This window comes from Vanellus vanellus (assembly GCF_965231255.1).
Source record: "Vanellus vanellus genome assembly, contig: HAP1_SCAFFOLD_189, whole genome shotgun sequence".
Taxonomy (NCBI): domain Eukaryota; kingdom Metazoa; phylum Chordata; class Aves; order Charadriiformes; family Charadriidae; genus Vanellus; species Vanellus vanellus.
The window spans coordinates 1-27,097 of NW_028127907.1; the positions used below are offsets into that span (position 1 = coordinate 1).

Below are 27,097 nucleotides of genomic sequence, written 5' to 3' on the forward strand. Positions count from 1 at the left end.
GGTGGTGTGTGGGTGCGCGCGCACACGTTTGCGGTGCTGCGGCGCATCCCGAATTCCCCCACCCGGGCGACAGCAGAGGACCTCCCACCGGAGATTTCCATCCTTGCCGTCAAAATCCACCCAATTTCCCTTCTCCTCTACTTCCTGGGCTGAACCCCCGCCCCCGCCCACGCCGTACGATGCCGAAACGGAAATGCAAATTCACCGACGAACTCCGAGCCAAATATCCCTGCTTCCGCCCGGGCCGCGAGAGGTGGGAAGCCGAATGTTTGGTGTGCCGGGAGGGCACCTACGTCTCCGTGGCCAACAAGGGTTCTCTCGACCTGGAAGCCCACCTCCAGTCCATGAAACACAAGAGGAACGTGCTGGGAGATTCCGCCCACGCTTCCAAACTTCCGGGATGTTTCCTCCCCGCTGACTGTCAGCCCTTCGATGCCGCCGCCGCCACTGTCACCGAAACCCCTTTGAGCTTCGCCGCTGCCGTCCTCCAGGAGTGCTGCGAGCCCTTGGCCGGCTCACCCAAAACGCCCGACCCCGTCTTCGACGTCTTGGACTTCCAAATCAAGACGGAGGTGAGGTTGGACAAGGCGCTCACCCCCTTCGCCCCGGACCCGTTGGACGGTGTCCCCTATTGCGGGGTGGCCCTGGGGACCCCCTTCGCCATCCACGTCCGTTATTTCGACTGGAAGCGGGGCGGAGTGCAGAACAGGGTGATCGGTGGGGACCCTTCGCCGGGGGAACTCAGCCCCGGTGCCACCACCGTCACCTTGGCGTGGGAAGCCTTGGAGAGTCACGGGTTGCGGCAGCGGTGCGTGGCCCTCGTAGGCGAGAACCCCAACGCCATGCTGGGGGGGTTGGGGTGCTGCACCCAAAGTCCGGCTGAAGTCTCCGGTTTGCGGGAGGTGCTGGAAGGGGTCTTCATCGCCACCGACTGCCCCATGCGCCTCCTCAGCAACTGCATCCAGCACGGGGCGGACAGCCTGGAGGTGGACCTGCAGGTCATCGTCTGGAAGATTTACACCTACATCTCGGTCTACGCCGTCTACGCCGAACCCCTCAAGGACTTCTTCGAGTTTGCCAAGAGGGAGTACTGGCGCCTGTTCCACCCCACCGGGGTGCCCTGGTTGCTCCTGCTGCCGGCCATCACCCGCTTGCTTCAAGTCTACCCGGTCTTGAAGGCCTTCTTCCTCTCCCTCAGCCACCCCCCCTTCGCCATCCGGACCTTCTTCGAGGACGATTTCAGCGAGATCTACCTACAGCACATGGCTTCGCAGGTGGCCGTCTTCGACGTTCACCTCAGGACCTTGGCGAGGGAGGACAACTCGCCCTGCGAGGTGCTGGGCGTCCTCTCCTCCATCCGCCGCACCCTCCTGGAGCGCAAAGCTCACGGTTTCATGTCGCTGCGGGTGAAGGAGTTGCTGGAGGAGCAGCAGGTGGCCGGGAAGGTTGGAGAGTGCGACACCTTCTGCCGCCGCGTCCAGACCCTCTACGTGGCATTCCTCGACTACCTGGACGCTCGGATGGGGCCGTTCGGGGAACTTCTCCGGTTCCAGTGGATGCAGCTACGGGCTCCACCAACGTGGGCGGAGGTGGAGGCGTGCATCAGGTACTTGGGGGACCACGGCGTCATGGTGGACGACAGCAAGTGCTTCGACCAGTTCTGCCACCTGACCGCCTTCTTGAAGGACTACGGGAGCGCCGGCGACTTCGGCGCCCTCCAGGCGCACCAGAAATGGACGCGCTTCTTCGGCAGCTCCTGCAGCTTGGCCGACCACTCCGAGCTCCTCAGGATGGCTCAGTTTTTCTTCGCCATCCCCTCTTGCGGGGCCGATTTTCCCAGGGGACTTTTCCTCACGTGAAGCCGGGTGGGACCAGGCCCAGACCTGTCTTTGGCGCCGCTGTGGCCGGGCTACCAACAAGCACGTGGCGTGTCGAAAGAGGTCTTTGATTCCTAATTTTGTACATCAGCCCAGCAGGGAGGGTTTGTTCAGTCACCCAGGACTCGATGGACTTTTATTTCTTGGCTTGGAGAGAGGGAAGGTGAGTGTTTGTCCGTGCGCTTGGGGGTCTCCAAGCTTGGACCTCAAAACCAGACCTCAGGCTTGTTCACCCGCCTGCCCTGGCTCTACCTAACGGGTGGAGAAGGCTCTTGCAGCCTCGTGGAGGCATCTGGAGATACCTGAGCTTTCCATCCGGGGAGCATTTGTCACCTGCTCACGCTCCTCAAATTCTTCAGGGATCATAGAATCGTGGAATCTCAGGTTGGAAAGGACCTCAAGGATCATCTGGTCCAACTTTCCTTGCCAAAAACCCGGTCTAGTCAAGACGGCGCAGCCCCCTGGTCAGCCGAATCTTGAAAGCGTCCAATGTTGGGCAATCCACCACTTCCCTGGGGAGATTATTCCAACGGTTGATTGTTCTCGTCGTGAAAAATTATCCTCTTGTGTCCAGCCGGAATCTCCCCAAGAGTAACTTGTACCCATCACCCCCTCGTCTTTTCCATGGGACTCCGTGTAAAAATCTTCTTTGTAGCCGCCCTTTAAAGACCGGAATGTGGTGGGAAGGTCTTCCCTGAGCCTTCTTTTGTCAAGGCTGAACAAAACCCAATTCTCTCAGCCTTTCCTCACCGCAGGCTTCACCGTCCTTGGATCATCTTGGTGCACCTTCTCCGGACCTTCTCCAGCCTGGCCACAGCTTTTTTTTTTTTTGTATAACGGGGACCAAAACCGCACACCGTATTCCAGGTATGGCCTCATGAGTGCCGAGTAGAGCGGGATAACGACTTCTTTGTCTCTGCTGGTGATGCAACCCAGCATCCCGTTGGCTTTCTTCGCCGCAGCGGCACACACTTCACTCCCATAGAGCTTCTTGTCCACCAGGACCCCCAGGTCGCTTTCCACAGCGCTGCTCCCCAGCCTGTGCCGCGCTCTCGGATTATGTTTTCTCACATTTGTCCTTGTTGAACTTCATAAGGTTCTTGGTAGCCCACTCTTCCAACCTATCCAGGTCTTCCTGCAGGGTGGTCCTCCCTTCCCAAGCATCCATCAGCTTGGTGTCATCACCAACTTCATCAGGGTACACTCCATCCCATCATCCGGGTCACTTATGAAGATATTAAACAAGCGTTGGGCCCAATATTGATCCCTGGAGGACCCCGCTGGTGACAGGTCACCACTTTGAAAAGGAGCTGTTGACCACCCCCCTCGGGGTGCAGCGCGTCAGCCAGATCCCCACCCACCGCCTGGACCACTTGGCTACACCGTAACGCAAGCAGTGCCTCCAGGAGGAGGCTGTGGGAAATGGTATGGAAAGCCGTGGAGAAATCCAGGTAGACAATGTCCACCCACCGCTCGCCCCCATGTCAACTGAGCAGGTTCCTTTGTCGTAGAAGACCATGAGCTTTGTCAAACGTGACTGGTCAATCCGTGTTGGCTTTTCCTGATCACGGGCTTCATGGTAGCCCCCGGGGAGGATTCGTTCCGTAATTTTCCCAGAGGTTGAAGTAAGACCGAGGTGTCTGTAATATCTCTGGTGGGATGTGGGGAGGGTCCTGCCAAGGCTGAACATGGGGAAGAAGCGCCACGAAGAGAGTCCTGCCCTCTTCCTGATGCTCCCCACCACCCTGTGATCCACCAGAGGATTTATCTCGGAGGCATTTATTGCTCGTACCAGGAGATGCAGCAGAGAGAAGCTGCCCAACTGGCAGACAATAAAAATTGGCATTAATATTCATCTCCCACCCAAGTATTTGTTGATGTCCACACGCGTGTGTCCTCTTCCCTTGCGGCTTTCCTCCTGTGATGGCGAGAGCAGCACCGGGTACCCCAAAAATGCCTTTTCCTTGAATCCGGCACCGTCATGTCATATGACTGACACAACTTTGAACATCTGGAGATACGGACCCATAAGGATCATTAAGGCCAAGGAGGACTTTGACAGGCATCGTCAGAAAGTTGTTTTTCTCGACAGCAGATTGATTTTTCTGCTCCCAACCCACCTTCTTCCCACCAGAGACCTGGTTGGGGCTGTGGAGAAGACACTGGAGATGGGCGGGAAGTTTGAGCAGAACGTGGAGATCCAGATCACCAGCAAAACTCAGGATGTCACCTTGTAAAACCCCAGGAGTGGGGCAGGGGGTGGAAAACCCCTTGCTGGGGGGAGACCGCCCCCAGGATTCAGGTAGAGGGTCCACGTTGCACCATCTCCCAATGGTTGCACCATCTCCCAATGGTTGCACCATCTCCCAATGGTTGGACCATCTCCCAATGGTTGCACCATCTCCCAGTGGTTGGACCATCTCCCAGTGGTTGCACCATCTCCCAGTGGTTGGACCATCTCCCTTGTAAGCCCAAGTGGTCTCCCTGTCCCTTTTCTTCTTCATCTGTGCTGTCTTCCAGGAGCTACTGCTTCAGCGGCCGCAGCTCCGCGCTGCCCTGTCCCAGGATCCCACCGCGTGTCACGGAGACTCACCAATCTGTCAACTCCATGGTCCATTTTTGGGGGTGTGTGGGGGTCCTGGTGTACGAGGTGGATGCCTTCGCGCTGGCCATCCTCTTCTCCAACCCCTTGAACTGTAGTTCATGCTTTCTACGTGAAGGTAACCATGGAGATCTCCTTGCACGCAGTTCACCTTGGCATCTTGGAGGACATCTGTACCAGGATGTGTAATAGTCAACCCGCCAGCCCTGACGAGGGCACCGTGTTCCACCAAGTCAAGCTCGGCGCGTGCCAGGAGGCTGCCGTGGTCTCTGCTGGCCACGTGGGGGTCACGGCCACCGCGTCCAATGCTGCAAAGTCGATCATCAAAGTCATCATGGAGAGTCAAGATAGTTCCTCCTCGGAATCCAAAGGTGGCACCACCACCAAGGGGTGGACGTACCTTGTCCGTGTTGCTGTAAACACCAAGCAGAACCCACTGCCCTCAATAAATGGTTGAGTAAAGCCATTGCGCACCCAAATTCGTGCTGTGTTGCCCAAAGATAGGAGAGGAAGAAGCCCCGGGTAGGATGGAAGATGCTTCTTTTATCTCCTAATCCCCTTTTTTTATCAGCTCAGAGGATTCCCTGTTGAGCGGCGAGGAGGGGGAGCATGGTTTGAAGGTCCGGTGGGTTTGGGAGCTTGCTTGGATGCAATGCCAGGTGGAAACCTACTCTCCTGAAGGTCCTTTTTGATTTGAATTATAGCTGGGGTTTAGTTTTTGTCCAGCTGGTGTCCACCTGGAGGACCTGATGTAGGGGGCAGACACCTTCCCGTTGACCATCCTCTTCTCCGGCCCCTTGAACTTCATTTTCTACGTGGAGGTTGGCTTCGAAACATCTAACTTCACCCTACATCTATCAGACCATCCCTCTGTTTCCGTTCCCTGTGTCCCTACGGCGATTGTGCCAAGTCCGTGTGTCATCTCTCTCCTGACCCAACCCGGCTCTGCGCTCTCCATCCATCCATCCGTCCGTCCATCCATCCATCCGCCCGCCCATCCCTCCAGCTAGAGGGGTACGTTTCGGAGATAAAACCTGGCGTAGCCGAACCACCTCCAGCTGAGCGCTGCAAGTAGTGGGGCAGATCTCTTCCAGGGCCCCCCCCACCCCCCCCAAAATTAAATAATCTCTTTCCTTTTGTTCTGTTTTCCTGCGGTGAAGGAGGAGGAGAAAAGAGCTCCGGTCTTCTTCACTTATCTGATGAGAGGTTGGGGGTCACCACGAGTCTGTGGCACATTTCCCCATGAGGTGCAGCCGTCTGGGCTCGATGTTTCCTGCGAGTGAACAGATTTTTTCTTGGGTGGGGTTTTGGTTTTTTTTTGGTTTTTCCCCCCGCTTCGTGGTTGGAAGTGGCGGCGGCAGCCAGGAGACGACGAGCAGCAGAGGTGGATGGGGGTGGGCCGTGGTTAAGTGGTGAGGGCAGGATGAGGTCTGTTGGGTTTTGTGGGGGAGAAGGGTGGGGAGGGAGTTCTGAAATGCAAATCGAAGCCTTTCTGGTCGCTGGCTGAGGGGTTAGATGCAGCTGAGAGGTGGGATGGGGCAAAGCCACGCAGAGATGTCTCCATCACCCCCTTCCAACGTCTCACATCCCCTCGGCCTCCTTCCCTCCACAAAGGGAGTGGGTTACGCAAGCTCCAAACCCACTTCGCCCTTTTCCCTTCACCCCTTAGTCCTTCTTGAATGTTTGGTAGATCAGATGGGACCTTTAATGGACCTTCCTGATGGGAAGACCCACCAGATTTATCTTCTCCCGTGTTTGGGTGCTGCTGGCAACAGGTCCCGGTGCTGGATGTGCCTTTGGACAATGTCTTGGTGGGCTCCAACCACGCGAGGTGAGGTCTGCAGCGAAGACTTGTGGAGGACTCAGGCTCCTACCTCCATTTGGTGGAGGATTAAGCACCTACGGGACCTTCAGAGACAAAGGGCCAACAATAGGAGGCAAAACACCTTTTTAATTAATGGACCTTTTGAAATTCATTTGTGCCCAAGAGCCACCACAATGTTCACAGCCGGAGCAAACTCTTCTCCTGCAACCGGCTCAGGCAGCGTGTTTTGGCTGAGGGCTGTGTCTCTGAGAAATTGGGTCCCCGGGGCACTGGAGAGGTGTTTTCGGTGGTTGGAGATGCAGTGCAGGTGGCTTTGAGCCAGGGGACAACATCTTGAGACAGTTTCCCCTTGCCACAGCCACGGGGAACCGACAATTCACTGCGGTCCTTGCCACGGAACCCCCGAGAGCATTTTTCTGGTCTGGCAAGATGTCCTCCAACGGCGAGGACGTCTGGATGTCTCTTCCTTCACAGCAGTTGTGAAACGCTGTGGTCTTCTACCGGGGTATGAAGCTCTTCAACCTGGCCAGCTGGACTCGCTTTCCTGCAAGCGAGACGTAGTGATGGGTCAATAGGTGGTGGTGGACCATTCCTGCGGAGAAGAACCTCCACAAAGTGCACGTAACTCCGTGCCCCGGTGATGGCTTCCAAAGCCCCCTCAGATGGCCTTCTAATCTTGTTCAGTTTTAGTGCGCGCACCCGTGAATCCCCAATGGGTTGCGCGGTTAATGGGCATCACCCAACGGGGATGGTGGTTCTCTTACCGATCTGCAGGAGGAGATGGATGCCCAAAGCCAGAGCCAGGAGGAAGAGGAGGGCAAAGGCCAGGCTGATGGAGATTCCCAGACCTGGGAGAAAGAAACCGGATGGTGGTGAGGAGGAACACTGGGTCCCACAGGGCCAACGGGGGTAAAGCCAAGTCCCGGACCATCCCCACCACGTTCTGGTTCATTTTTGGTCATGCTAGGAAAGCTGCAGAGCCACCTTCCGGTCGGTTGGAAGGGACCTCCAGAGCAGTGAGATAGTGTCTCTCGTTGATCTGCTCCTCCTCGTGCAGCCCTGTATTTGCTTTCCTTTCTCTGCAGTGAGAGCTCATGGCAGCTCATACTCAACCATGGGACCTCCAGGGCTTTGGAGAGGGTCAACCATGGGACCACCAGGGCTTTGGAGAAGGTCAACCATGGGACCTCCAGGGCTTTGGAGAGGGTCACCTCAGGAACCTCCAGGTCTTCGGAGAGGGTCAACCATGGGACCACCAGGTCTTCGGAGAGGGTCAACCATGGGACCACCAGGGCTTTGGAGAGGGTCGACCATGGGACCTCCAGGGCTTTGGAGAGGGTCAACCATGGGACCTCCAGGGCTTCGGAGAGGGTCAACCATGGGACCACCAGGGCTTTGGAGAGGGTCGACCATGGGACCTACAGGGCTTTGGAGAGGGTCAACCATGGGACCTCCAGGGCTTCGGAGAGGGTCAACCATGGGACCACCAGGGCTTTGGAGAGGGTCAACCATGGGACCACCAGGTCTTCGGAGAGGGTCAACCATGGGACCACCAGGGCTTTGGAGAGGGTCAACCATGGGACCACCAGGTCTTCGGAGAGGGTCAACCATGGGACCACCAGGGCTTTGGAGAAGGTCAACCATGGGACCTCCAGGGCTTTGGAGAGGGTCACCTCAGGAACCTCCAGGTCTTCGGAGAGGGTCAACCATGGGACCACCAGGGCTTTGGAGAAGGTCACCCCAGGAACCTCCAGGTCTTCGGAGAGGGTCAACCATGGGACCACCAGGTCTTCGGAGAGGGTCAACCATGGGACCACCAGGGCTTTGGAGAGGGTCGACCATGGGACCTCCAGGGCTTTGGAGAGGGTCAACCATGGGACCTCCAGGGCTTCGGAGAGGGTCAACCATGGGACCACCAGGGCTTTGGAGAGGGTCAACCATGGGACCTCCAGGGCTTCGGAGAGGGTCAACCATGGGACCACCAGGTCTTCGGAGAGGGTCAACCATGGGACCACCAGGGCTTTGGAGAGGGTCGACCATGGGACCTCCAGGGCTTTGGAGAGGGTCAACCATGGGACCTCCAGGGCTTCGGAGAGGGTCAACCATGGGACCACCAGGGCTTTGGAGAGGGTCGACCATGGGACCTCCAGGGCTTTGGAGAGGGTCAACCATGGGACCTCCAGGGCTTCGGAGAGGGTCAACCATGGGACCACCAGGGCTTTGGAGAGGGTCAACCATGGGACCTCCAGGGCTTCGGAGAGGGTCAACCATGGGACCACCAGGTCTTCGGAGAGGGTCAACCATGGGACCACCAGGGCTTTGAGAGGGTCAACCATGGGACCACCAGGGCTTTGGAGAGGGTCACCTCAGGAACCTCCAGGTCTTCGGAGAGGGTCAACCATGGGACCACCAGGGCTTTGGAGAGGGTCCACCCCAGGAACCTCCAGGTCTTTGGAGAGGGTCAACCATGGGACCACCAGGGCTTTGGAGAGGGTCAACCATGGGACCTCCAGGGCTTCGGAGAGGGTCAACCATGGGACCTCCAGGTCTTCGGAGAGGGTCAACCATGGGACCACCAGGTCTTCGGAGAGGGTCAACCATGGGACCTCCAGGTCTTTGGAGAGGGTCAACCATGGGACCACCAGGGCTTTGGAGAGGGTCAACCATGGGACCACCAGGTCTTCGGAGAGGGTCAACCATGGGACCACTAGGTCTTCGGAGAGGGTCAACCATGGGACCACCAGGGCTTCGGAGAGGGTCAACCATGGGACCTCCAGGGCTTTGGAGAGGGTCAACCATGGGACCACCAGGGCTTTGGAGAGGGTCAACCATGGGACCTCCAGGTCTTCGGAGAGGGTCAACCATGGGACCACCAGGGCTTTGGAGAAGGTCAACCATGGGACCTCCAGGGCTTTGGAGAGGGTCACCTCAGGAACCTCCAGGTCTTCGGAGAGGGTCAACCATGGGACCACCAGGTCTTCGGAGAGGGTCAACCATGGGACCACCAGGGCTTTGGAGAGGGTCGACCATGGGACCTCCAGGGCTTTGGAGAGGGTCAACCATGGGACCTCCAGGGCTTCGGAGAGGGTCAACCATGGGACCACCAGGGCTTTGGAGAGGGTCGACCATGGGACCTACAGGGCTTTGGAGAGGGTCAACCATGGGACCTCCAGGGCTTCGGAGAGGGTCAACCATGGGACCACCAGGGCTTTGGAGAGGGTCAACCATGGGACCACCAGGTCTTCGGAGAGGGTCAACCATGGGACCACCAGGGCTTTGGAGAGGGTCAACCATGGGACCACCAGGTCTTCGGAGAGGGTCAACCATGGGACCACCAGGGCTTTGGAGAAGGTCAACCATGGGACCTCCAGGGCTTTGGAGAGGGTCACCTCAGGAACCTCCAGGTCTTCGGAGAGGGTCAACCATGGGACCACCAGGGCTTTGGAGAAGGTCACCCCAGGAACCTCCAGGTCTTCGGAGAGGGTCAACCATGGGACCACCAGGTCTTCGGAGAGGGTCAACCATGGGACCACCAGGGCTTTGGAGAGGGTCGACCATGGGACCTCCAGGGCTTTGGAGAGGGTCAACCATGGGACCTCCAGGGCTTCGGAGAGGGTCAACCATGGGACCACCAGGGCTTTGGAGAGGGTCAACCATGGGACCTCCAGGGCTTCGGAGAGGGTCAACCATGGGACCACCAGGTCTTCGGAGAGGGTCAACCATGGGACCACCAGGGCTTTGGAGAGGGTCGACCATGGGACCTCCAGGGCTTTGGAGAGGGTCAACCATGGGACCTCCAGGGCTTCGGAGAGGGTCAACCATGGGACCACCAGGGCTTTGGAGAGGGTCGACCATGGGACCTCCAGGGCTTTGGAGAGGGTCAACCATGGGACCTCCAGGGCTTCGGAGAGGGTCAACCATGGGACCACCAGGGCTTTGGAGAGGGTCAACCATGGGACCTCCAGGGCTTCGGAGAGGGTCAACCATGGGACCACCAGGTCTTCGGAGAGGGTCAACCATGGGACCACCAGGGCTTTGAGAGGGTCAACCATGGGACCACCAGGGCTTTGGAGAGGGTCACCTCAGGAACCTCCAGGTCTTCGGAGAGGGTCAACCATGGGACCACCAGGGCTTTGGAGAGGGTCCACCCCAGGAACCTCCAGGTCTTTGGAGAGGGTCAACCATGGGACCACCAGGTCTTCGGAGAGGGTCAACCATGGGACCACCAGGGCTTTGGAGAGGGTCGACCATGGGACCTCCAGGGCTTTGGAGAGGGTCAACCATGGGACCTCCAGGGCTTCGGAGAGGGTCAACCATGGGACCACCAGGGCTTTGGAGAGGGTCAACCATGGGACCTCCAGGGCTTCGGAGAGGGTCAACCATGGGACCACCAGGTCTTCGGAGAGGGTCAACCATGGGACCACCAGGGCTTTGGAGAGGGTCGACCATGGGACCTCCAGGGCTTTGGAGAGGGTCAACCATGGGACCTCCAGGGCTTCGGAGAGGGTCAACCATGGGACCACCAGGGCTTTGGAGAGGGTCGACCATGGGACCTCCAGGGCTTTGGAGAGGGTCAACCATGGGACCTCCAGGGCTTCGGAGAGGGTCAACCATGGGACCACCAGGGCTTTGGAGAGGGTCAACCATGGGACCTCCAGGGCTTCGGAGAGGGTCAACCATGGGACCACCAGGTCTTCGGAGAGGGTCAACCATGGGACCACCAGGGCTTTGAGAGGGTCAACCATGGGACCACCAGGGCTTTGGAGAGGGTCACCTCAGGAACCTCCAGGTCTTCGGAGAGGGTCAACCATGGGACCACCAGGGCTTTGGAGAGGGTCCACCCCAGGAACCTCCAGGTCTTTGGAGAGGGTCAACCATGGGACCTCCAGGGCTTTGGAGAGGGTCACCCCAGGAACCTCCAGGTCTTCGGAGAGGGTCAACCATGGGACCACCAGGTCTTCGGAGAGGGTCAACCATGGGACCTCCAGGTCTTTGGAGAGGGTCAACCATGGGACCACCAGGGCTTTGGAGAGGGTCAACCATGGGACCACCAGGTCTTCGGAGAGGGTCAACCATGGGACCACCAGGTCTTCGGAGAGGGTCAACCATGGGACCTCCAGGGCTTTGGAGAGGGTCACCTCAGGAACCTCCAGATCTTGGGAGAGTGTCACCCCAGGGTCATCCAGGTCTTGGGAGAGGGTTGGGAATGTTGTCCCCTCCTCAGCTTGTTTGCCCCAAGCACCCATCAGGGAGCGAGGGGACGGTAAGGTTAACTGCAGCATGTATCTCAGCTACTTTTTGGGAAAGGTCTATATTTCCTTGGGAAAGGAAAAAATGAGGAATTTCCATTTGCAGGGTCTGGCCAACCCAAAGCTGGTAGCATCACTGGTGGCATCTTGGAGCTTGGGAACCAGGATGCTTGGCCAAACTTTAACCAGCAAACCAGGGACACTTACCTTCAGCTGGCAGCTCTGGACTGGTAGCAATGGTGCTGTTCCTCAGGTCATCCTTCTCACCTGGACAACAAACACGTGGAGAAAGGGTCCCCCCAAAAGCTGCCCCCCTCCTCCCCAGGCTGCAGGGGTTGCCCAAGCGTGGCCAAGCACTGGGCTTTGGGATGGGGTGTGGCTATTCCTTGCACTCCCTTCCCAGTCCTTGGAGTAGGCTGAACTGGTCTTGCTGGTCAAGACGCAAGCATCTGAACTGGTCTTGCTGGTCAAGACGCAACCGTGTTGGCGCTGCAGGAACCTAGGGTCAACCAGGAACACCTCTGCACTGGACTGGTCTTGCTGGTCAGGACCCAACTGAGTTGAGGCTGTAAGGACCTGCAGTAAACCAGAAGTATCTGTGCACTGGTGTGCACTGGTGTGGTCTTGCTGGTCAAGACTCAACTGAGTTGACCCTGTAAACCAGGAACATCTCTCCCTGGACCCTGGACTGGTCTTGCTGGTCAAGACCCAACTGGGTTGGCACTGCAGCGACCTTAAGTCCGTGCCAACAGGGGCAATCACTTCTGGGGTTTCTCAAGGGCCGTCCCCGATACGGGGCAGAATCGACCTCTCCGTGCCCTTCTCCACTCACCTCTGGTGGTCAGGAGCCACGGGACGCTCAACCTGGAATGCATGACCTCACCGAGGCTGCTCTGGCGCCGGTATCCGCAGGAGTAGGTGCCGCTGCTCTCCGCGGAGAGCCGGACGGTGAGCGTGGAGGTGAAGTGCCCTTTTCTCACTGGGTGGTTCACCAGCTCCACCCCGTTCTTGCAGAAGAAGATGTGGGTGATGGGGACATGGGAAAAAACAACGCACCGGGCAAGAATCAAGTCACCTTCGCGAGCTGAGGAGAGGTTTGGGAAGAGTGCCGGTGGGGGGAAGTCACCTGCAAGAGCAAAGAGACGCGGTCGTGGTGCGATGGTGTGGAGATGAGCAGTGGGTTTTTCATCTCTCCGACCTCAGCGTCGACCTCGTAGCTACTTTTAGGTGGAAACAATAAATAAAAGGGGGGGAAAAAAATACGGAAGAAGAGATTGGAAGAGCCTTTCAGTCATCTGGTGACTCGTGAAATACTTGCAGTCAAGGAAAGCAGAAGTTCTGCTGCTTTCGGGACACGGGGAAACACAGTGGGAGAAAAACAGGAGGGTAAATATAGTGAAAAATGATGTTTTAGTGACCGAAACAATTTTTTTGCGTCCAAGCTGAGTGTTTCAGAAAAGACTCAGGCGAAATATCGTAAGTTCTGGGGCCACCGATCCATTTTGCTGTGGTATCACCAAAGGGGGATGGGTTTCGTTTTCTTTTAATTTCAAGGTGGTGTTGCCCGCTCCCTCGCAAAATGAAAAAATTGTGGCTTCCTCTCCCCAAATCCTCCCTGGCAAAACTCATGTCTTTCATGCCGCACCCTATGAAAAAAACCCCCAAACGTATGTATAGGGGATTTTTTTTTGTTGTTGTTGTTGTTGTTTTCCTTTTGATTTGCCTCTCTGCCTTGAAAGGAAACACCGGCCCCAGGATCAGAGCTGCTTTTTTGGACACCCCAGGATCAGGAGACACCATCCAAAGGAGGTAAGCAATCATAGAATCGTAGAATGGTTTGGATTGGAAGGAACCTTAAAGATCATCTGGTTCCAACCCCCCTGCCCTGAGCAGGGACACCTCCCCCCAGCCCAGGTTGCCCCAAGCCCCGTCCAACCCGGCCTTGAACACTTCCAGGGATGGAGCAGCCACAGCTTTGCTGGGCAACCTGGGCCACGGGCTCACCACCCTCACGGTCAAGAATTTCTTCCCAATATCTCATCTCGATGTCCCCTCTTTCAGTGTCAAACCGTTCCCCCTCGTCCCACGGCTCCCCTCCCCGATCCAGAGTCCCTCCCCAACTCTCCTGGAGCCCCTTTAGGCACTGGAAGGGGCTCTAAAGTCTCCCCGGAGCCTTCTCTTCTCTAGGCTGAACCCCCCCAACTCTCCCAGCAGAGGGGCTCCAGCCCTCGCAGCATCTCCGGGGCTTCCTCTGGCCCCGCTCCAACAGGTCCATGTCCTTCTTGTGCTGAGGACTCCAAAGCTGGACACAGTACTCCAGGTGGGGTGTTCCCAGAGCGGAGCAGAGGGGCAGAATCTGCTCCCTCGCCCTGCTGGCCACACTTCTGATGCATCCCAGGATGCCGGTGGCTTTCTGGGCTGCCAGCGCACATTGCCAGCTCATGGTGAGCTTCTCATCCACCAACACCTCCAAGTCCTCTTCACGGCTGCTCTTCATCCATTCTCCAGCCAGCCTCTATTTGTGGTTGGAATTGCCCCCCACCCACGTGCAGGACCTTGCGCTTGGCCTTGTTGAACTTCATGACGTCCACACGGCCCCACCTCTCCAGCCTGTCCAGGTCCCTCTGGATGACAATATTACAACATTGACCCGGAGGGTTCTTCCAACCACCCGCTCCGCTTACCTGGGGAGCTACAGGTCTCCAGCTCCATCCCACCAGCACCTGTGTGGGACAGCAGAAGGGGTTGGTCTGAGATAGTCTGCTGGTCTAGAAGAGGTCACCTTGCAGAGGACATCTCTGAGGTTAGAGATGCAACCTTGGGAAAGCTTGCAGAAGATAGGGAGATGCTGCAGACCTCAGTATGAAGGAGGTCAGAAAGCACCAGTGAGGTGCAAAAGGGGCTTTTGAGTGATGCCTTCTCCCTTCCTGTCCAGCCGGGGACAACCACACCATGCCTGGACCCCGAGAGGGACCAACCCCCTGCTCACGGATCAGTGCAAGGATGCGATGCCCTCTGTGGGAGCTGCCACCTTACGTCTTTCTTGGCAAAATAAGTCACTCACCGAGGGTTATCCACAACCTGCCACAGCAGAGGTGGACCTTCAGACCCTCCAGAAAGCCCATCCTGTGTCTTCTGACTGTTGGACTCCTTAGAAATCACTCCAGAAACTCACAATTTTGGCTCTCAGCTGACGCTTTGACTTAGTCTCTCTCTGGAGATTTCCCAAGGGGACCGCTTCAGATCCACCCCACGTCCTCCCATGGTGCCACCCTCGCTGCGTGACTCTCCAAATTGCCCCCCCAAACACCCTGCCGGGCCACCTACCTGCCAGCCAGCCCAGCAAGAGCAGGGTACCCGCAACCTCGGCCAGCCACCTCCTCCTCCCCATGCTCGTCTGCAGGCAGCGCTGAGCTCCCCCAAGACCAAACCGCGGGGGAAAGGGGAAGTTGAGGTTGGTTTCCTGCCCGTGACGCAATCCCCCCAGGGCACGACCCCGTCATCTTCTCGGGGAGGAGAGAGCAAAAGGATGAGCTGGGTGGGATGGGTCTCGCCGTCTTGGGTGCGCACGCACACATGGGGCTGGCAAAGGGTGCAGCAGCATCCGGTGCCTTCCTCCCCCACCCCAAAAAAGGACCCCAGAAGAGCGCTGCTTCCTCGCGGTGTTTCGCACCGTGTTTGCGGGCGCTTGTTTTTCGGTGGCGCGGGGTATGTCGCAGCTGTCCCCGGTGGGACACGCCATCTCCCGGCAAGTCTCCAGCATCCCCGGGGTGAAACCAGCTCCATCGCATCCCCCCAACCCCCCCTGGTTTTCTCCACAGCCTCCAGGTTCCCCGTAACGTTCGTGCCTTGTGATACAAATACGCAATATCCTTTCAGCGTCACTGGGAAGAACAGAGTTTCATAATTTCTCCCTTTTTTTTTTTTTTTTTGTGTGTGCGCGCGTGTCTCGGACACTGGACTGAGACACAACCCAGCTGCGGAGACGCTGTTTCATAAGCCCTGGGCTTGTGAGGGAAACCCAGGGGATCTCCAAAGTTCTTAGATACCTTTACCTGCTAAAAACCAACCTTGGAGCTCCACTGCCTTTGCTTGATTAAACCAACCTTGGAGCTCCCCTAGGAGGAGCTCCGAGACTTGGCTAACGTGAAGCTGAGGCTTGTAAAACCCCCATCCACCCAACCAGCGGTGGGAGAAAGCTCTTCAGTCCGGCGGCTTCTGAACTTGCATGGGTGGAAAGGGTTCTCCGTGGTCCTGTGCGCGTCCTCCCTTGGTCCAGAACCTCCCAGCCGCGTGTATCCTCCCCGTTTGCTGCGCAATCGCTGGGTTTAGTCCCTGCGCTCCATCCCCAGGGCTGCTGGATTCACCTTCTTGGGATCCATCATTCCCTGGTGAGTCAAGCCGGCTCTGCGGGTCCGGCATGGAGACGATGTCCACCAAGGAGAAGCACCCGCCGGAAAACCAACAGAAATAAACCTCTTTCTCCCCTCCTGCACGTTTGCATGCCACTCACTTTCGGTTTCCTTTTCAAATGTCTATTTGTATTTCCTGGTCTGTGATGTTTCTCTGCTCGGGTAACCCAAGGGTAAAACATGACTCGCGGAGGGCTTAGGCATGATGTTGGGGAGAAGATGGAGAAAAGAACTCCTGGAAGTCTTTCCAGCTGTCCGCGTCTTCTCTAGCCGTGAGTAGGCTCTGGAAAGGCGGAGAGAAAATGAAAAGAAAAAGGCTTTAAACAGCAGAAAACAGCTACAGTTCATCCCAGAGCACAGACAACGTGGGAAACTTCCAGAGTGCTGCGAGAGAAATGCAAACAACGATAAGCCAGAAGCATTTTTTTTTTTAGTTTTTTTTTTTTTTTTTTGATAATTCCCCCTAGATGCACACAAACGGAGTCGAGAGAGAGCGTTTGCGGGGGTAGCAGCACCCTCAAAAGCTGCGTTATGAAGGGACGGTTCATTTCCTACCACAACTACATATATATATATATATATTTATCTATATTTTTAACCCAGTAAAACCAACGAAGAAAGGCTGGGTCTTGTCTGCCTTTGCTGTGGAATAGCACCTCCAGCACCTCGGGGCTTGAGGAGGCTTCAGCGATGCAACTTCAAAGCTCCTTTGCTCGCGTGGTGCTTGGTGGTGGTGGTGGTGGTGGGGTCGTGTGACCCTCTTTTAGGGTTTAGGGCATCGTTGCAGCACGGGGCTGAGCTGGGAAGGTGGAAACCGGGGGGTGCAGGCACCAAAACTGCAAATTGTTCTCCTGTGGCTCCATCCCTCTCTCCAGAGGATGCTGTTGACCCCATCAATCCTTGCCCTGGCTGGCGGGGGGGGGGGGGGCACGGTTAGCTGGACCGCCCTGGAGACGTGCAGCCACCTTCACCTGCATCTCATCCGTGCAAGGTGTCCAAAGTGGCTTGGTGCTTGGGAAGAGGTAATTTGGGCACTGGCACTCCAAACCTCCCTGGCTGTGCTAAAATGCCTTCCGAAGCAGGGTGGAAAGAAGCAGCCTGTCTTCTTCATCAGCCCGTGTAGAACACAGCCAGCTGGGCTCAGAGCCATGCAAAGAGCTGCTCCAGTCTCCAGCCCTCTGCCCTCCATCACCTATTTTTGGCCCCTGGCTTGCAGATTGGCAGCTGCTGGGGACACAGGTCTTTCTGAAGGAGTGATTGGGCTGGTGTGTAGACGATTCGGGTAGCAGGAGAGTGCCCATCGATGGAGCAGTGAAGCAAAACCTGTTCCCCCTCCTGAGCGTTGGAGGTGTTCAGGAAGAGGTCAGGAGGCGGGAGGTCACCTGCAGAGATGGCACGGGGATGCCCCAGGCCACAGTTACTGTTGTGGGAGCTACAAAATGCAGGGCAGGAGTCTCCCCTCCAGGGGTTCACACAAGCGGAATCAATCCCCTCTCCCTTCCCATCTCCACTCCTTCACCACTCCTTTTTAAGGACCCATCCCCGTGCTCACCATCCCCCGGGGAGCTGCAGATGTCCTGGGGAGTCACACCGGCACCTGTTCCATGCACAAAAGAGGCTTTTCTTTACAGGGGCAATGACCTGACTCACCCACATGCACTGGTCACCAGCGTTGAGATTTTGCTGGGCGAGCACCTTCTCACCCATGTGTCTCCAGCCTGCATGTCCTCAGTCTCCTGGCTTGACAAAACCCCAAGCCCATTTTGGATGGGTTTGCTCTTGCAGGTGGGTGAGCATGGATCCCTACAGCACTCCAGCATGTACAAAGTCTCACACTGCGACTCGAACCCACTTGTGGCGTTCGAAAAATACACCTTTTGCTCAGAGCTGCATCATATCTGGAGGAAGCAACAGTCTTCCTGCCCCCACCCAAGACACTCTGCCCCTCAGCGCTGCACGGCGGCTGCGCACAGCCTTTGCCCACCCTCCCCTGTGCCCAGCACGGGCCCTGACCTGCCCCGCTCAGCAGCCCTCCCGGCCTCAGCCCCACGCCAAAGCCATGCCCCAACTCACCCAGCAGCAGCAGCAGCAGCAGCAGCAAGGCAGGCCCACAAGGAGACAGCCTGCCCCAGGCCACCTGCCCCAGCATTTTGGGGGGCGCTGCGGCAACAGCCTCTCCTGGAAGCGTCTGCTTTGCTCTCAGCTGGGGACAGCGCTTCCAGAGCTGCCTGGCCCGTGGCTTGCAGCGCGCCTGGGGCTGCTCCTGCTGCATTGCTGTGGCTAGCAGAGCCTTCCCCACAGCCGGAGGCTGTGACCAACTGAGCGGGGGCCCTGCCTCAGCCCCCACTGCGCACGCTGCGCCTGCAGAGTCCCTGCTTTCATTTCCGGACACTTAGATACTGGAGCACGAGCAGTGTTTGCCTCCAGAGCAGCATCCTCCCTGCGAAGTCCTCCTCCCCCTTGTCCCCCACTCTTTTCCCTTTTCTGACTGCTGCTCCCAGCTCTCCTTCAATGTGGATGTCATCCTCCAGGGGAAACCTGGGCAGAGTCAAAATTTGCTGCAGAGTTCTGGCCGTGGTAGTCAAGGGCACGGGTTCCCAGCTGGTGTTCTCCTCAATCCTGCTGTCGAGGTGTGCAAGGGTGTGAGGAGGAAGGTACTGATATCATCGGTCAATGGGCTGTGAAGGTGGTTTGGGCAGCAGGGTTCTGTGGCTATGAGCAATGAACCCTATTTGCAGATGAGCGTCCACTGGGGAGTGATGGGACCCACCGCTCCAAGCAGGGCAAAGCTGCTTTTGCCAACGGGACGTCTGAGCCGATAAGGAGGGCTTTAAACTGAGGATGATGGCGGTAGGTGGAGGGGAGTCTCTGTGGCAGTGCTGTGAGGGAGTGACAGATGGAGTTGATGGCAAAGGCCATGGGGTGATGTGAGAGGAATGAAACACAGACTCAAAAAATGAGGCTAAAGCGGGGTGACCTCCAGCACTTGCATTTCAACAAGGAAGTGTCTAAAAGTCACCCTTTTGGAAAACTCACCCACCACATCAACCTTGTCTCCTACTGACACTCTTCCCACCAAGACACCTCTTTCAAGGGGCACCATAAGCAGCGGTCCACTGCCCAGGAACTCACCCTTGACCGCTCTCATATCAAGCCTGAATTTTTTGGCGCTTTGCTCCTGCAGCGCTCCATTTGGACCTCCAAGGCGAAGGCAGGAGGCTGGTTATTGAGAAGGAGAGGAGGCTCTGTTGTGTCCCCCTGTTGGGTGGTTGAGTGTATGTAAGTGGAGACAGGGCTTTGCTGCAGATACTGCATAGCCTGGAGCTGCAGATGATGCACCCGTATGTGGCAGGTGGCACACGAGAGGCCAAGTCTGCAGGAGCACCCTGTGGTGATTGCCCTGGGACAAGAAAGCCAGATTTGGGGCAGCCTGCGCCCATCCTTGGGGCACGAAACGGACACACTTCAGAGCCCGGTGGCTAATTAGTTATTGCGCGGCATAGAGGAACAGGGAGCAAAAGCGGTGGTGCAAAGCAGAGTGCAGACACTGTTCAGAGCAATGACCATCAAAACCTGAAAGCGATTATGAGAACCTTCATCAGAGACAGCCCTGGCTTTTTATATCTTCAGCTGGTGCAGAGATCTCCCATCTGATAACTAACCCTACACGGCCGTTTTAGACCACTTCCTCACATGTACTGATAACGTACGTCCTTTCCCTCAGGGCAAAAGAGCTGCTTATTAATAGTCTGAGTTCAGAGGTCAGGAATGCTCATGGTGAGTAATTGTTACTGTGGCTTTTAACAGCTAAATTAACATTGGAGCAGGATTCCCTAACCTGTCTACAAGCCATCTCCAGCTGGATGAGCAAATCCCGTTTTACATCCCGGGTATATGGGCACAGCATGACTTTATTTTTGTTTCTCGGGACATCTCTCATTGCATCTCACTCAACTTCCCATTGTCTTGAAAAACTTTGTTTTCAGATTTACCCACTATCCGCAGTCCTCTAATTTGTTTAATTGCATAGCTCTCTGTTTTGTGGTCTCAGTCTGTAGAAGTACAGCTGGAACTTGGTTTCAGCTCTCATAGTCTTGACAAACTGTGGCATGACATTGATTATGGTAAAAATGCACTGGCAAGAGGCAATGGCTTCTCATTTTTATTAACATTCTCCTCTTTTGCCTGTAGCAATAAGGAGAAAACCAAAACCAGCAAAACCAAGAAACACAAAATAATTTAGGTCAGAAGGGACCTCTGGAGGTCGTCTAGTCCAATGTAGCAAGGACGTTGGGCTCCAAACTGGTCCCGGAGCCTTACAGACATTGTTCCTCGGGGAGGCTGTGCACTTCCCATCCCTGAAACTATTCCAAAGCGCTCTGGACAGGGCCCTGGACAACAGGCTCCAGGTGGCCCTGCTGAGCAGGGGGTTAGACGAGACGACCTTTGGAGGTCCCTTCCAACCTCAGCTAGTCTGTGCTTCTGTGATTCTGTAGAGACGACCTCACATCTGAAACCACAAGTTTCAAAATGGAGAACGTCAGATTGGAGCTGTAGATGTAACCAATTACCGTGTGTGTTTTAATTTTCACTTCCTCTCTGCTGTTTCATCATCACAAACGTGGTGATAGAGAGTGTATAAGAAGATGAGCTGTGTGATAGAGAGGCACAGAAGACTTCCTTCTTCCTCTGAGTTGGTGGAGTAGGTAGGTGAAGATTGAGTACCAGACCACCTGAGGAACCTGAAGGGGCACAAGTCTATGGGACCTGATGAGATACATCTGCGTGTCCTGAGGGAACTGGCAGAGGAACTTGCTAAGCCACGTGCCATCGTATTTGAGAAGTCATGGCAGTCTGGTGAGGTTCCTGCCGACTGGAAAAGGGGAAACAGAAGCCCTATTTTTGAAAAGGGAAATAAGGAAGACCCGGGGAAGTACACGCCGGTCAGTCTCACCTCTGTGCCAGACAGCATCATGGAGCAGATCCTCCTGGAAACTCCGCTACGGCACGTGGAAACTAAGGAGGTGATTGGTAGCAGCCAACATGGCTTCACCAAGGGCAAGTCATGCCTGACAAATTTGGTGGCCTTCTACAAAGGGGTCACAGCAGCAGTGGACAAGGGAAGAGCAACTGATGTCATCTACCTGGACTTGTGCAAAGCGTTTGACAATGTCCCACACAATATTCTTGTTTCTAAATTGAAGAGACATGGATTCAACAAATGGACCACTTCATGGATAAAGAACTGGCTGGATGGGTGCCCGGAAAGAGTTGCCTTCAACAGTTAGATATCCAAGTGGAAACCAGTGACGAGTGGCATTCCTCAGGGGTTGGTACTGGGACCTGTGCTGTTCAACACCTTTCTTGGTGACATGGACATGAGATCCAGTGCACCCTCAGCAAGTTTGCCGATGACACCGAGCTGTGTGTGAAGTAGACAATTTTTCACTTTGAGACTCGTGTGGCCCTGGAAGAAGTTGCTCAGAGAAGCTGTTGCTGCCCCATCCCTGGTGGTGTTCAAGGCCAGGTTGGACGGGGCTTTGAGCAATGTTGGAGGTGTCCCTGCCTCTAGCAGCGGGGTGGAACTTGCTGATCTTCAAGGTCCCTTCCAACCTAAACCATGTTATGATTCTATGTTTCTATGATCACCTCCAGCTCTGCCTCTGAGCATCTGGCTGTGCAATTGGCTCCCACCCTCCTTCCCCTTTCCTCACCATGGAGCCGTGCTGCCTTGTGCTTCCCAGCCAAGGTGCTCCTCTCCTGCCTCCACCCAAGCTTGCCCCTGAGCTCCCTGGGGCACACCAAGGGCCCGCAGTCCGGCGTCTGCTGTTGCACACGGGGGAGACACTTTGTTCCTGGGCCAGTGATGAGAGGCGTTGGTGTGGGAGACTTGAGACTCTGCTTGGGGAAGGTTGCCTGAGGTGCATGTGGGGGCTGCTGATGCCGAGACCCCATCTGCATCTCTCGCACAGCTGGACACTCTCAGTCCTGTCTCGCAGGGGAGGTTTTCATCTTATTCCCCTTTCCCAGAGATGGGGGTGTGTGGGGTTCAGACAGCCAGGATGGACCGCCCCTTGGACCCCGTGCACAATGGGCTGTGGCACCCTCACTTTGGCACTTTGCCAGGACACATGTGCCAGGCTGATGCCAGCAGGGAGGGAAACCCTCGCAGCACCAGGCGCAGGGGACGGCAGCTCTGTCCTGGGACACATGGTCCCACCAGCCAGGAGGAAAGGAGCTCTCCCCGCTCTCTTCAGAGGAGTCACTCAAAGACAGAGGAGACGCATCAGCTCTCCACTTCTCAACAAATCCTTTATATCTCGCCTCCCACAGACCCTCTGCCAAACAAGGTGCTTTTCACGGGGCGTCATAACCATTCGGCCGCTGCCCAATGACCTGCCCAGCAATGTGCCCTTGTCGCCATGAAGGCCAATGGAATCCTGGGCTGCACAGGGAAGAGCGTGGCCGGTAGGTCGAGGGAGGTCATTCTCCCCCTCTACTCTGCTCTGGTGAGGCCACAACTGGAATACTGCGTCCAGTTCTGGGCTCCCCAATTCAAGAGAGACGGGGAAATGCTGGACCAAGTCCAGCGTAGGGCAACTAAGATGACTCAGGGATTGGAGCATCTCCCTTCTGAGGAAAGGCCGAGAGAGCTGGGACTCTTTAGCCTGGAGAAGAGAAGGCTGAGGGGAGACCTTATTATTGTGTACACGTATCTAAAGGGTGGGTTGAAGGAGGATGGAGCCAGGCTCTTTCCAGTGGCTCTTTCCTAGATGATCTCTGGAGGTCCCTTCCAACTCCACAAATTCAGTGATTCTGTGCGCTTTCCTACCATCACAACATGGTGGATGGGAAGTGCTGGAGGGACGCAGGACCTGGAAAGAATCTTTGTCGGAGGCTGCAGTGAGGACAGCAGGGAGCCTGGGGCAGCAAGGGACATCAGAGGGCAGTGGGGATGGGGACGTCTCCAGGCTGACCATCGGCAGTGGCACAGTGGCTGCATCTCTCCAGGATGAGGGTGATGATGGGGGCGGAGGTGAGGAGGAGCAGGGTGAGGGCAGAGCGCAGGATCCAGACCCAGAGGGGAACGGCTGGTCCTGGAAGAGAGGAGGGTCACAACGTGAACAAGACAAGTCCTGAAGGAAGGACATGGTAGGAAGGGCTCACAAGCAAAGGCTCACAAGTGTGTGGGAGCACTGTTCCCGGCGAGGGACTTGTGCCTGCCAGAGAAATGCAGACCTTGTTAGTGCCAGTGTCCTGTGCTGGCACCATCCCAGACATGGAGCAGACCCCCAGCTCATGTCTCACTTCATCGGACTCCTGGGGAAACCCCCAGCTCATGCAAATCTCCCCATTTTCCTTGATGTCGGCTCTCAGAGGGAGAGGGGACACAGCTTGGAGCATCCCTGGCACAGCCCAGGCTCCGTCAGAGAGGCGCCGTCCCACAAAGGAGAGCTTATTGCCGGTCCCCTGCTGACCCCTGTTCATCGTCTCAGGCTTTTTTTCATGCCTGTCCTGGCTCTTTCTCCTGGCTGTGCGTTGGTTGCGTAGCCTGAGGTCATCTCTTGCCATGGGATCTGAGGGGCTGCCAACAAGCGTACTCTCCCGCTCTCCCTGCCTTGGCAAGACACACTTCTGGGACCACTTTCCCCATGGGTCCTTTCCTGCTCGGAGATACAGATCTCAATCTGCAAGTAGAATGGACTACTGGGTCTGGGAAGACGCAACTGTCTATGTTAGGAGCCTGGGAACTAGGAGGGCAGCAGAGGAAGAGCATCTGCAAGAGGGTTTTGTGCAGGTGGAGCTGTTGGAGAGCTGCATGATGGCCAAGCCAAGTTGGTGGAGAAGCACTGTGGTGGCAGCCTGTGCGTGTGCATGGGGGAGGGAGGGATTTAGCCTCCAGGACTGAGTTTCTTGGCTCATGGAGATCAACAGCAGCATCTGATAAGCCACAATGCAATGTGCTGTACCAGGCTTTTAGCTGTGCATTGCACATGGCTGTGTCTGTCTGCCTAGGAGAAGACAGATCAAAATTTGGAGACATATTCTAACAGGCCGCAGCCTCTCGGGACATGCCCTTAGAAGACACTGATTCCCACCATGTGCAATTCGCTCAGCAGAGCTCAGCACCATCTCAGCTCAGTGCAGACACTGCTCCTCGCTGCAGCTGCTGGGCCTTGCGTCACCTTGCTCTGAAAAAAGCCCTCCCTTTCCCACAGCAGCTTTCTCAGCAGTGAGGTAGTAACCTCATGTTCACTCTGCATGCTCAGATGTTCACCACGGAAAAGCTTGGCCACACCACTCCTCTGTGCACGCCGCAGTGGCTGTGGCACAGTGGCACAGTAGGTGGCTGCAGCCAGGAGGAGGAGGGAGACGGCCGCCACTGCCAGCGCGATGCCTGTGGGGAAGGGGTGGACGAGGCGGGGATGGGGAGTTGGGAGAGACAGAAGGTGTTGGGGAAGAGGGGGTGTCATGGGGAGAGGAAGCCGAGAGCAGGAGGTGCCCTTAGAGCCAGGCCACATCCCGCCTGAGGATCCTGCCCGTATGCCCCAGCATCCCTCGGCCCGATTCTGATAATGGCCCTGCCTGGGAGCTGGACCCGCTGCCTGCGAGGAGAAAGGCACAGGCTGAGAGTCTCCAGCTCTCCCACGTCCTGCCAAGAATCAGCACCTGTGGGGACCCCCTCATCCTCCATCTATCCAACATCGTGACAAATCAATGAATGCCTCACACGGCTGTGGCTCTGGATGAGATGTGGCACCACCCCTCTGCCCTTTGCGTGATGCTGGGGCAGGAGAGGAGCAGGATGCTCTCCCGGGACTGGTACAAGGTCACCCAGTGGCAAAGGCTTGTCTGAGCATCCCCACTGCTCAGGACAATGGGGCACAGAGGGGTTCCCAGCCTCAACTGGGGTCATTGAGGCTCTGCAGCGGAGCGTGCTTGGGTACCATGGGACGCCTCACCTGTGACAGTCAGGTTCTGTGGAGTGCTGAGTGCAGAGCTCCTCATTCTGTAGTGCTCAGTCTTCTGCTGGTACCCACATCTGTACGTCCCCGTGCTCTCCATCGTCACAGTCACAAGCATGGAGTACGTAAGCTTTCTCTTTTCGGCTTTCAGGCTGTACTTCTCCACCCCATCCTTGCAGAAGACGATTCGGGTAGCAGGAGAGTGCCCATCAATGGAGCAGTGAAGCAAAACCTGTTCCCCCTCCTGAGCGTTGGAGGTGTTCAGGAAGAGGTCAGGCGGCGGGAGGTCACCTGCAGAGATGGCACGGGGATGCCCCAGGCCACAGTTACTGTTGTGGGAGCTACAAAATGCAGGGCAGGAGTCTCCCCTCCAGGGGTTCACACCAGGGGAATCAATCCCCTCTCCCTTCCCATCTCCACTCCTTCACCACTCCTTTTTAAGGACCCATCCCCGTGCTCACCATCCCCTGGGGAGCTGCAGATGTCCTGGGGAGTCACGCCGGCACCTGTTCCATGCAGAAAAGAGGCTTTTCTTTACAGGGGCAATGACCTGACTCACCCACATGCACTGGTCCCCAGCGCTGAGATTTTGCTGGGCGAGCACCTTCTCACCCATGTGTCTCCAGCCTGCATGTCCTCAGTCTCCTGGCTTGACAAAACCCCAAGCCCATTTTGCATGGGTTTGCTCTTGCAGGTGGGTGAGCATGGATCCCTACAGCACTCCAGCATGTACAAAGTCTCACACTGCGACTCGAACCCACTTGTGGAGTTCGAAAAATACACCTTTTGCTCAGAGCTGCGTCGCGTCTGGAGGAAGCAACGGTCTTCCTGCCCCCACCCAAGACACTCTGCCCCTCAGCGCTGCACGGCGGCTGCGCACAGCCTTTGCCCACCCTCCCCTGTGCCCAGCACGGGCCCTGGCCTGCCCCGCTCAGCAGCCCTCCCGGCCTCAGCCCCACGCCAAAGCCATGCCCCAACTCACCCAGCAGCAGCAGCAGCAGCAGCAGCAAGGCAGGCCCACAAGGAGACAGCCTGCCCCAGGCCACCTGCCCCAGCATTTTGGGGGGCGCTGCGGCAACAGCCTCTCCTGGAAGCGTCTGCTTTGCTCTCAGCTGGGGACAGTGCTTCCAGAGCTGCCTGGCCCGTGGCTTGCAGCGCGCCTGGGGCTGCTCCTGCTGCATTGCTGTGGCTAGCAGAGCCTTCCCCACAGCCGGAGGCTGTGACCAACTGAGCGGGGGCCCTGCCTCAGCCCCCACTGCGCACGCTGCGCCTGCAGAGTCCCCGCCTGCATTTCCGGACACTCAGAGAGCGCATCACGAGGGGTGTTTGCCTGTGCCCGGGGAGGAGCATCCTCCCTGCCAAGGCCTCCTGCCCCTTGTCCCCCACCCTGCTTTGCATCCTCGGGGTCACAGCTACCCCACCTGCTCATGGCCTGGGCTGTGCAAACAGCATCAGCCCCTCTCACACACCATTGTGTCTCGGCCCAGTAGTAAGAGCCGTTGGTGTCTGAAGTTTAAGACTCCGTGGGTGGACCCTTGATCGCGGGGTGTGTGTTGGGGACTGATGATGTGTAGAGCCCATCCTCATTTGCCTGGAGCCAGAAACCCACCTGGGTTTTTTTCCTGGCTGAGTTCTTCAGCCCAGTCCCCCTGCACCACCCATGGGTGGGTGTGGGCTAAAGAAGGGCAGGATCGACCACCCCTTGGACATGAGTTTTCATTGATGGCCTCTGCCACCCTCAGATCAGCACTTTGCCAAGACACATGTGCCAGGCTGATGACAGCAGAGAGGGAAAACCTGGCAGGACCAGGTGCAGGGGACAGCAGTTCCTTCCCAGGACTCGTGGACCCACCAGCCAGGAGGAAAGCAGCTCTCCCAGCTCTCTTCAGAGGAGACACTCAAAGACAAAGGAGACGCATCAACTGTCCACTTCCAGACAAATCCTTTATATCTCTCCAACCCCAGTTTGTGGGAAACGCAGGAGATGGCGGAGCTGGAGAGCATGGCTGTCTGAGGCTGCAGCCATCCAAGTCTCCTTCTGTGTCCTCCTGGGCTGCAGGCATTCACCTGGCAATGCAGATGCTGCTTTCTGTGAGCAGGAGGGACATCTGCAGGGATGAAAGACACCTGGGATGGTGGGAGGTTCAACTGGCTTTCATGTGAGGA

General features: G+C 56.8%; 1 long non-coding RNA gene across 1 annotated transcript; it reads right to left on the reverse strand.

Annotated features, from left to right (window-relative positions):
- Positions 1-7,094: 7,094 nt before the first annotated feature.
- LOC309684857 lies at positions 7,095-12,418 on the reverse strand. The gene is made up of 3 exons (XR_014270361.1): positions 12,386-12,418; positions 11,761-11,820; positions 7,095-7,152 (listed from the first exon to the last, which is right to left on the reverse strand). It is a non-coding gene; the product is annotated as an uncharacterized lncRNA (long non-coding RNA).
- Positions 12,419-27,097: the final 14,679 nt, after the last annotated feature.